We start from the raw sequence: 12,189 nt of genomic DNA, 5'->3' as shown, positions 1-12,189 counted from the left end.
TAATACCACATTGAGTCATTCACACAAGGCACATCACTATCAATCTTGCATCCAAAATTTATCTTAGTATCAACACGATTCGCACGACATGGGACACTAGCTTGATAAATGAAGAATGGGTCCTTCAACAGAACCCCACTCGTTCATAGGCTCATGCCCCTGATCGGGGTTATTCGAATTGAGTCTCAACTCGAATCGGGGTTATAAAATATTTCTCCCAAGTGTGAGGACCTGGGAGGGGCCAAATGTGACTTTGCAATCCGACATGACTTAAAACTTAACTTTGCAAAAGCTGTGCATTTTGAAGAGCACTGAGTTTGCAGAAGAAAACCCTCTTTAAAATAACTATAACACACAAGCGCAACTTCTAGTGTTTTGAAAACAACTGAAATCAGGTTAGGCACAAGACTACATTTATATAAGTACATATTTACCATGAGTGTGAGCACATGCAGGTTATAACATGACGACAAGCAACTATCGACTTGCGATGCCGCACATCGAGCGAAAAGCACATAAGTAATATACGAGGTACCAAAACCATACCTTGACCATTTAGATAGGCAAACACATAAGGTCATAAGTAATACATGAGACACAAAGTCATACCTCACTCAAAAGAAACGTACATGCAAAAATGTATGCAAGCAAACAAGGGCATATGTATTTCAAGAATTACGAAACTACACCTCAAACTCATAAGCAACTATGCAAAATAATGATCGAAGAATGAAATTGTACCTCGACTCATGAGCATACAAACAAGATAATGCGAAATGCAGAAACAATATAACTCTAAGCATATCTAGCATGAGCATCTTAATTATTTCAACTTAAATAGGTTCATTTATTGCCCTTTGTGCTACTTCACCTTACCTCGGAATGTCGTGCAGTTGCATGCATCTACGAGTGTAGATGATACGAGGGTCGAGCCGCGGAGCGCGAACTGGACCTGTTGCGTAAATCTGCAAGGGTGTGAAATATTCAATTATGCAAATGTAATTAATGGTGTGACGAGGGCAAGGGTAAGATTAGGTGATAGGGGACCTCGGCCCCTTCCTGACCGAACAACAAATGGCAGGGGCCTTGGTCCCTGCCTGACAAGACAGCCGACAGGGAGTGAGACCCTGACATTCGAAGACAGCGAGGCGATAGAGGACGAGCCCCTGCCGACAGCACCGAGACGGCAGGGGGTGAGCCCCTGCCGACAGCAGTGAAGCGGTAGAAGAGGAAAGCCCTTGTCGACATCAGCGAAGTGGCAGGGGTCGCGCCCCTACCGACAACAACAAATCGGCAAAGGTCGAGCCCCTGCCGATGGCAGCGAATCGGTAGGGGTCGATCCCCTGCCGACGGCAACGAATCAACAAGGGGCCAGCCCTTGTCGTCAGCACCGAAGCGGCAAGGGTCACGCCCCTGCCGACAACACCAAGGTGGCAGGGGGCTAGCCCCTGTCTGCTGGCGAAAGGTCGATGGCAGGGGAACAAACCCCTACCGAAGAGAGAGAGAGGTGAAGGGAGGAGAAGGCTGTAAAAGTATCTTTAACAAGATACTATAATCGTTGGAACGATATTCTTGAGAATAAATGTATGAACATACACACACCAAGAACACTTGGAACACTTGTGCACAAAAGCACAAAATACGAAATCACAAATGTGTAAATACACTCATAAGATTCATAAACAATAAAAGGTTGGGCAATAATCCCCAACACCCTTAAGAAAATACAAGAGGGAGTGCCCATATTTATAGGGCATTAGGAGACCTTGGAGGGGCTCCAGTGACTCGTTTGATCCAGAAATCTATGTCATTTAGAGATAAACCTTGGAAACCTTTTTCCTTATATCAAAAAGTCATGATATAGGTTTTAATGTATTTGACCCATTCCTAAAATCCGAAAGTACCCTTTAATTCATCCCTTCTCTAGATCCTAGGCTAGAAAACCCCTTAACCAATCACAAAAGACCTGTTAGATCCCAGTCAATCTAACCCCTTTATCTCACCTTCAAATGGATTTGGATCTTCGGATCCTGGATGTGTAAGAATTGTGTCATAATCCATCAAGAATTCTATAAATAGAGGCCTAATCTCCACATTATAGCATTTGAAGTTTGAAAACTAGAAGCACATACATTCTTCCAAAATCTCTACCCATCTAGACCTAATAGCCTAGCCTAGCTAAACCTACTTAGCCTATACTAGGACCCAGGTCTCCTATCTCACCCACTTTTGGAGCTCGCGCCTAGCTGGAATTCTGCCCGAGTTCCACCTCATTCATCATCGTCATAAAAAAGGGCTACCTAAGCCCGACCTGAGATTTGGTTTTTTCTTTTTGCTTGTGTCATTCATTTTATAAGAGTGGATTTTTCTATCCCTCGTATATTGTTTATGTTTCTTTATTCTTTTTTGAGTTTTAGTTGTGGCTCACACCATCAAGTCTGCTTTTCTTTTTAGGATTCGCATACAAGGTAAGAGTACTCGCAAGTTGAAGCCATTGTTGAAGATTTCTAGCTCCTTGCACAACTTTAATTGTAGACCCCACTAGTCTCACTAATCCCAAGTTCAGATCCAATTTTTTATCTAAATAAAAATTTGTTGTGTTTATGTTGTCCGTGTGACGAAGTTTGGTGTCGGTTACTACCCTGATTAATTAGGGATTTGAAGTTAGGCTTGTCCCAAGCAAAGTAACTGTGAGAAAGCATGGTCGGCTCAAGTTTGAAATGCGCTTTGACCAAGACCATGGTTTGTTTAAGATTCATGTTTTTTACTTGAATAAAGTTTCATCATCTTTTGCTTATATTGATAGTTTTATTAATGTTGATGTGAATATATGACACTAAAGACTATGACATATTAGTCTATATAAAATAAATAAACTTGTTAAACTAAATTTAATATATAATTTTGAAAAACATTCTTTCATATATGTGAATCATGTATACATTAAAAAATGACAAGAAAATAATTTATAACTGATGTACATAGAGCATTCAAACTGTTAAAAATTATTCATACAAACATTTGTGCACCTTTCAGAACCTAAACTCATAAAGGAATGCAATATTTCATAAACTTCATTGATGATTACTCAAGATATAGTTATATATAACTTATAACATATAAGTGAGAGGCATTAGTGAAATTTAAAAAATATCGCCAAAAAGTTGAAACCCAACTTAAAAAGAAGATCAAGGACTTAAGGTGTGGTTGAATATGAGAATATAGCTCAAATGAATTTATTGAATCTTATACAAAGAATGAAATCAAACCTCAAAACACAATACCTGGAACACCTAAACAAATCAGTGTGACTGAAAGATTTAATAGGACATTGCTTAACATGGTAAGGTCTATGTTGGCTCATGCATCATTACCCAAGGTATTTTGGAGGGGAAGTTATTTATACAACTACATATATTCTAAATAGGGCTTCATGTAATACCATTTCCTCTACACCCTATGAGTTGTTGACTGAAAGAAAACCATACCTTAGCCATATAAGAAAACAAGGTTCAATAGCTTAAATAAAAATCATAGATCAATCTAAAGGTAAACTAGATAGTAGATCTATAAAATGTACATGTATTGGATATCCAAAAGGATCCATAAGTTATAGATTTTATCATCCTGATAAGGGTTTGATTGAAAATATAGATGAAACCATTCATCCCGAAAATAAATAAAAATGATCTATATGATCTCACATGTGACTTTGATGATTCTCAAGAACAATTAAATAACGATAAACCAATTGTTAGTAATCATTTACAATACACACGGGTTGGCCATAAAAGGTCAAGAGCTCCTAATTATAAGAGAAACTATGTTACTTGATAGACCTTGATGACATAGAAGATAACTTATCATATAGTGAGACAATTAACTCACTTGAGTCAATAGATTGAATAAAAACCATGGATAAAGAAATTGAGTCTACTGAGAAAAAACAAACCTGAAAAATAACTAATCTATCAGAAGAAAAAAAATCCATTGGATTCAAATGGACAATGAGGAATAAATTCAAGTCTGATGGTAGTATAGATAAATTTAAAGCTATACTAGTAGCTATAGGATTCTTTTTAAAAAAAGGGTTACACTATGTTGATACATATTCATCGGTTGATAAATTTACCTCTATAAGAATAAACTTGGCTATCGTAGAATATTATGATTTAGTTTTGCATCAAATGGATGTTAAAACTGCATTCTTAAATTGTGATCTTAAAGAAATCATCTTTATGAATCAACCTTAATGATATATTGTTAAAGGCCAAGTGAATAAAGTGTATAGGTTGAAAATTTCCTTATACGGATTTAACCAACCACTAGTAATACTTAAAGTTTCATAAGGCAATTACTACACAGAGATATGTGGCAAATATATTTGACCACTTATTTATGTTTGAAAAAGTGAAAGCTAATTTTATATCCTTTGTTTATATGTGAATGATATTCTTTTGACAAGAAACGATAATTAAATGGTTGTCAAAACCAAGTCATGGTTAAATTCACAATTCAAGATGAAGGATATGGGAGAGACATCTTATGTTCTTTGAATTAAAACCACTAAAGATATAAAATCTAAAGTTTTAAGTTTGAGTAAAGAAAAATATATCAATCATATACTCAAAAAGTTTAAAACGAGTGATTGCAAACCAATTGGAACCCCCTAGTAAAAAAAGTAGAATGAATTAAGAGTGATTGTCCGAGTGAAGGACAAAAAAGTTTGAATGTCCCTTATGCACAAGTTGTTGGAAGCTTGATGTGTGTTATGTTATGCACGTGGCCTTATATCAGTTTTATTGTTGGCCTCATTAGTCGATACCAGAGTAATCCTGGTTGGCCTCACTGGCAAGCAATGAACACATATTTAGATATTTAAAATGGACTAAAATCTTGGAATTGTGTTTTCAAGATGATAACTTAAAACAGACTAGATACTTTAATGTTGATTTTGTGGATATATTTTCTTCTTGGAAGATATACAATTTCTTGGGGCATACCCAAGAAAGTGAGTATGTTGCCACTACCATTTGGATAATCTGCTTCATCAACGATTTGAAGTAGGATATAACCAATGGGTCAATACAATTTTACTGTGACAATCAAGTTGTTATCTCTCTTATGAAGAGTGAAGCAGATAGTTATGAAAGCAAACACATAACGGTGAAATAGAAATTATGTTCATGACATGATTGATAAGAATGAAATTACAATCGTTTACTTACCTACCAATGATATGATTGTTGATCCTCTAACTAAATGCATATCTAAATAATTATTGTCAAAACATGTGTCTTGTATGGATTTGAGATATGTTTATTTGAGATATTTAACTGGATGAGTAAAAATGATATACATCATTGTTAGATTTTTTTTGCAAGAGCAAGACTCCAATAGTGAGAGGAAAAAACTTGCATCATGTTTTGCCTCACATGGCCAAGTGGGAGATGTTGGCCATATATGGCAACTAAGGTGTCCATGTTTCCCCTCATATGCATGGAATCCATGCATTAAAGAGAAAGAAGGGACAGACCAAAATAAAGTATGTTTTTAAAAGTTATAACAAAATTTGTTTCAGAATAAAAAAATAAAAATATGTTTTTATTTTTTTGGATTTTCTGCATGCATGGATTTACATCCCTAGTCAAAGATAAGGAAACAACTAACCAAAAGAGGCTATTTAAGTCTAAGCCCTTGTACATTGCAGGATCATCCGAGTATGAAATTCCACTGAAGAAGGTTGCGAATATCAATCCTCCCGCTCTCTCTTCTCTCTACCTCTCTGCACATCCAATAGGCAATTATACACTCCTAAAAAAAAACATTAACTTTATCATGATAGCATGAATTAAAGATGTAGGACCTCATCACTACCCAGCCCATAAGGTAGAGGCGGGCAATGGGCTAGTAGCCCATGGACCAGGCCTGAACTTTAAATTCAACCTCGGTTCAGTACAAACCAGAACAACAAGGGCATGCTTGACTCGCCTAAACATATATGTCATTGATATTTAGTACAATGATTGTACCTACAATCTAACCTCATGGATGTGTTTAGCATGCACGAATTAATATGAATAGATTCTTGGATCTTGTTTTTTTAATGAAAATCATATTTTTATGATTCAAGAGAATTTGATGCCTTCATAGCCATTAAATTTCACATCACCCAAAAAACATGTATACAAGACAGATTCAAGGGATCCAAAACTTGGTTTTCACTAAACAAAACATGTAAATCACACCTATGGTGTTAAATGTGAGAAAACAAATCAAACAAGGGGTTTTCGACCCATTTTCTTGGTTGATTGCACCTAAAAATGTCCGTAGCAAATCTTAACCTATATATAATCACTAGAATATGAGAACTGAAACATGACAACTAGAATATGGGCATTTCCAATATTTTTTTTTGCAAATCCAACCATGTGGATGTGCTTGGCATGGTGAATTTGCTAGGAATCTATCATTGGATCATGTATTTTTTTTTATGAAAATATGGTTTTTTAATGCTTGAATATTTACGAAGATTACGAGACATTGATTTTAAAACCTTGAAAAAATCTCATTTATGCATCAAAATCGAAAGATTCAAGAGCGGGTTCTTATAAAACCAAACATGTAGATCACATTGTTGTCGAAGCTTAAAAAAAACTTCTTTGGATAAACCTTTTTTTTTGGTTTTCAAAATCCATAGATCCATATAATGACGATCATGGTGGGACTACTCATTTAGACTTTGAAATCGACATCTCTGGGATTTTCAATGTTGTGAAGTTTGTACTTTCTAGATTATATTAATTTTGGATATTGGACACACCTCAGACAGGAAATCCAACCTTTCCTTTTTTTTTTTCTAATTGACCTTGCATTATTGGTAAGGCCATATCCCCTATGCATAAGTTGTATCTTTGTATTCTAAGACTTATTGGAAAATAGACAACCGACCCTATGATTCTCATTTTTTAGGCATGGATTCAAATTCTTCCTCTAAGGCCTCCAAAAACATGTGGCCCATATACACCCGATGTTTCTCTGGTTTGTATTCGGTTGTCTCCACTATCCCTTTCTTTCTGTTTGCAATGTGACATGTTGTTCTCGAGTCCACCCACCATTCACAAAGTTCATGGTACGCATACAAATACTTTGATATCACACATATTATATTGTGCCTCTCCTTTTGCCACTCATTCTAGTTGTGTGTGTTATTGTTGTTATTGTTTTGACGACTTTAGCAATTTCTCTTGAAGTGCCCAAGTTTGCTACGCTTGAAGCACTTTACCTAAGAGACGACTTTTTATAGTTTGTAGAATGTTGGACCTTTCTTCTTATTAAATTTGTTAAAATATTTAAATATTTTTTTCTTAAATTGGGGGTGCCTAGAAGGTCCAAGACTACCACTAAGCGCATCTCTAGCAAAGAGTAATTTTCTCTTCTTATCTTGTTGCATGTGTTGTTGCTTAATTTTCAATTGAGCGGACAATTCATCAAGTGTCAGGTGTTTAGAGTTCAGCCTAAGAGCAACAATGACTGTCTGTCCTCCATGAAAAAGGTAGACTATGCATGATGATTAATATTTGTATACGATCTGAGATCACATTTTCAACAATGACTAAGTCTCTTGCCATCACTAGCACCTTGTTCACTTAATCAACTAATTCATCACTCTCTTGCATTTTGCATGAATTATATTACTCTAAGAGTAACTAAATATGAGTTTTTGAGATAGTGTCATACTTGGTAGATATTGCCTCAAATATGGATTTAGCAGAGTGGTAACCCTCAAACACCCTAATGAGGTCGTCTTTCATGTATGTGAGCGTGATGGTTCTAGCCAATGTATTTTCTTTTTTATATTTCATATGCATTCTTGCTTTCCTCCGAAGTAACTTCTCTAAGGCCTTGCATTTCTTTGTTCAAGGCATTCTCGATGCCTTCTAAAGTTAAAACAAGAGGAATCATCCTCATTTATATATGATTTTTTTTGCCATTCAGTTTATCAAATTTTGCTAGTTCGGTAGCACACATTCTACTAGTTATTTTTTTTATTATTTTATGTTGACAAAAAATGATAAGCAAAAATCCAACATCCAAGAAAAATCACACAACATTAGATATGATTATCCAAAATATCATACTCAATATCAAGTGTTCCATGTTATAAAAAAAACTTTCTCACAAAAAAACATTTCTTATGTTGTGTGTAACAAATAAAGTGCTTAATCTGACATATGAGCACATTAATATTTAATTTTTAAAATTTAAACACTAATTAATCATGCAATTTTCATAAACATGGAAGACAATATAAATCGAACTTTAATTTATCAAAATAAAGCTCTAAGATGTAAACATTAGAAAAGAACTACTTTTCTACAATTTCAAAAAAGTCAGGTCGTGGGCTAGGGTTTTTTCAATGAGCCAGCTGGTCATTGATGGCCCGTGCCGGCTCGATGCCCACCCCTATCAACACTACCCACATAAAAACAAACTTTTCAACGTGTTCGAGCTTATCCTGATGGAGAACGACCCAGTTACCCATATTCATAAGGGATTACGGGGCATGAGTTCTATGGCTAAGCCCATTTAAAAAACGGGGTCCCTAGCAATTGGGTTCAGTATACTTGACCCAAACCCATGTTCTGAACCAATTACAACCGACTCAACCTAGACATTGATAGAGCCCGTGGGTTTGAGATGAGTCGGAAACCTAAAACCCATCTCAGAAACAGGGGGCGGTGCTGGGTAAAAAAATAGAGAATCCAACTAGCTAATATCCAGCTATATGGGCCTGACTTTATATCCGACCCAAATGGTTCCATGCAATTTGTACCCAAATCGACCTGAACCTAAACCAGGTTTGTAATTCACCCATTTTATGCTCCACCCAAACTTGATTTGATTAAGCCTGAACCAAACCAAACCCGAAACTGGTTAATTTGCATTCAAACCATTTCAAGTAATTAATATTCCTTTCATCTTGGTATGCCTTTAGAATAGCAATTTTTATAAGCTTTCAATTTACAAGTGTTTATAATGGTAATTGTTAATCTATAAACCCATTAAAAGTCCCAACTGAAAAAAACGATTACATTTAAAATCCAACCTGTTTAAACGCGACTAGTTTTTTTACCTAAACCCATTAACTCTAAAACTTCCGCCATACCCTTGACAAAACACAAACCAGAATCAAACTGGGTTAGGTTAGGGTCTAATTCTTAGACCCAATAAAAAATGGGTCCTATTAAAATATAAACCGTACAAGCATATGACCTGATTGCTATGGGTCCGAAATTTCAGTCAATTAAGACTGGCCTGACCCCAAGTTTGCAAAATGTGTTTAACAGAACCCAACCCGAAATGGACGTAACTCTACACTCTTAGTTAGCAGGACTGGGCTTTTCGAAGCGAGTCCACTACATTGGATCTCAACAATTAACTAGGTCTGACCCGACCCGAAATCCACCCACATATTGGTACATGCAGGTCGTTTGCTGTCGAGCCGCCCTCACTGTAAATATCTTACGGGAACAAAAGCTGTTTTCGGAACCTGACCGAAATTAAGGGAAGAATAAACAAAATCATAACCGCAGATTATTGATCTAACGGCTACGATGCGTCTCCACTAGCAGACAAGAACGATAGGGGTGGGCCCATCCTGCACGTAACAAGAGGCTAACGAAAAAGATATATATTTTTCCTTTCCTTATTATTTTTTAGTTTATCAAACCCTCCTTTTTGCTCGAAAGGAGCCAATTTTCAGCCCATTTCGCAGCCTAGGTAGCTAAAGGAGACCTGATTCACTGCAGGTGTGGTGCCTTCTCTCTCTCTCCCGTTGATCCTTTGTGTTCTCTCGACTTTGCCTCTTTTTGGATCTGCGTTGTTATAGAAGTTCACGATTGTTGGTATTCTTGATTTATTGATTTCGTTTGATGATGAAAATTCTTTATTTTGTGGTTTTCTCATCATTGGTGTTCTTGTTTTTGTTGGTCATGAAGAGAGTTGGTTTGCCGCATTTAGTTTGTTAGTTATGTTGTTTGGAGAGATTTAAGCTCGTTGGTGTTCTTGTTTTATTGACTTCAATTGGTTATGAAGGTGTTCGTGTTTTATTGATTTCACTTGGTGATGAAAGTTCTTTTGTTTTTGTGTTTTTTGTTTTTTTTTTCTGTTTGTTGGTGTGCTTGTTTTGTTGATTTCTTGGGATTGATAGAGTTATTCTGGGACTTTTGGTTTGTTGGTTTTTCAATGGTTGCCGATTTAATTATGTATTACTATCCCTGAAATTTCTGGCGTATTTGGTCTTTTATCTCAACATGTCTTCCATCTCGATTATATAAGTGCTCTGTGTGTGTGTGTGTGCGCGCGCGAAGCATGCATCACAATTGGTATAACACTCTATACACCCACCCCAAATGTTGTACTACCTCTAAGAGCTACTTGCACTGTTCAGATCCTGTACTTGGACGAACAGAAAGGATAGGGGCACTTGACCTCCTCAAATCAAGTATTATGAATAACAAATTTCCTTTTTTGAGGATGGTGTTAGGTGCTTAGGTTGGTGCAGTCTGAGTTACCGGGCATTGTCATTTTTGTTATTTGCTTGACATTGACATTTTAGTTACTTGATTTAGGTATACATTTTAGTTGATTCAATCAACACATTTGATGGTTTCAATTCATATTTTGGTTGCGAGAAACTTAGGAAATTGTATGTTAAGCTAAGTAGAATACCTTATCACTATCCTCATCCTGTATAGTTTCATTATTTGCATTCACCCTGGTTTTTTGCTACTGCACTTGTGGCACTAACATACTGCATCATTAGTTTCGTTTGGCTCTAGGCTTGTGCTACCCATACTTTGTTTTTTTTATTGACCGGGGAAACCACTGTTTTTTAGGATTGCCAAGAGGAATTAATATTACTGCCTCCTTTCCGGGATCCTTCATTTCTTAACCTTTGAATCATCTAGAATATCAAAACCCCGAGAAAAGTTTATCTTATGAGTCTTTTTCATCAAAGTAGAAGGCATGTCTTGCTCGTATCCGCTCCTATGTAGAACCCTCGTCCTATGCCCCAAGCTAAGGAACATTTCAAATGGTTTGAAGCCGTGAAAGTAGAATTAGAGGCCTTAGAAAAATCTAAAACTTAAAAACTACAAGACCTCTCTCAAGAGAAGAAACCTATATGATGGAGGTGAGTGTATAAAGTAAAAACCAAGAGTGATGGAACCCTTGAGAGGTATAAAGCTAGATTAGTAGCCAAAGGATATTCTCAAAAGTATAGGATATATTATGAGGAAACTTTTGCCCCTGTTAATAGGGCCACTGCTGGTTCAAATATGGGGTGTTTGAGAAGCTGTGAACAATTGCATCCCCCCCTTAGCCTGGTAGGTGAGACTATGGCTTTCACTACATTATAATTTAGGCATTTTATTGCATGTATTTATTTATTTGGCATAGACTCATTGGTAGAGTGCTTGAATGCCACATTGATTGTGTAAGCATTGTATTAGAAAAGAATTAACAACCTTATAGAGGATACACACATGGATATTGGTTTCCTATTTGAAGTAAGAAGTCACACACATCGGTGTTGTTTTCCTCTCTGAAGGAAAAAATGCTATTTGTTGCACTCAATTAGTATGTTATAAAGTCTAGATTCGTTGTTGACAGACTTTGATATGTCTCGATGAAGAACTAAGTATTTGGTCAAGATCATGTATTAAGTTTGCTAATTGTATTGACACATGAAACAATTGCTATGCTTGCCTTGATAACAATAAACAACACCAGTTTCTGCCCGGGTTACCAGAAGCGCCATATAATATGGGGAAGCGTGAAACGTGGCGCTTCCGAAATGCGCGGGGAAGCACCAAAAAAACTGGGAATTACGCTTCCCAATTCAGGGGAAGCGCGCTTCCCAATTAAAGGAAGCTTGCTTTCCCTTATTTTTTTTTATGTTTTTTTTTTTAAATTTTTTTCTTACTTTTTCCTCTTCCCCTTCGCTTCCTAGGTCGCTTTCGGTTCACTTCCTACGTCGCTTCTGAGACGATTCTTGATTCGCTTATAAGTCGTCCCGCGCTTTCCGCTTCCTAAAATTTTGGAAGTGCCTCGCTTCCCGCTTCCCTGACTGGCAACTCTGGTTTATGCATAGCTATCAAGGATGGACCTACATTAGAAGGGCAA

General features: G+C 36.5%; 1 protein-coding gene across 2 annotated transcripts in view; it reads left to right on the top strand.

Annotated features, from left to right (window-relative positions):
- Positions 1 to 9,721: 9,721 nt before the first annotated feature.
- The window catches only part of LOC149840933 (peroxisomal membrane protein 11-5-like), a 35,172-nt gene continuing 32,704 nt past the window's right edge, over positions 9,722 to 12,189 (top strand). For both annotated transcript variants that reach the window (XM_090003474.1, XM_090003473.1), the window contains exon 1: positions 9,722 to 9,812. The gene's annotated coding sequence lies outside the window, so the exon portion shown is untranslated. The remainder of the gene's footprint in view (positions 9,813 to 12,189) is intronic.

This window comes from Nuphar pumila, chromosome 4 (genome assembly GCF_984573655.1).
Source record: "Nuphar pumila chromosome 4, dmNupPumi1.hap1.1, whole genome shotgun sequence".
NCBI classification, from domain to species: domain Eukaryota; kingdom Viridiplantae; phylum Streptophyta; class Magnoliopsida; order Nymphaeales; family Nymphaeaceae; genus Nuphar; species Nuphar pumila.
This window is presented reverse-complemented; position numbering and strand designations above follow the sequence as displayed.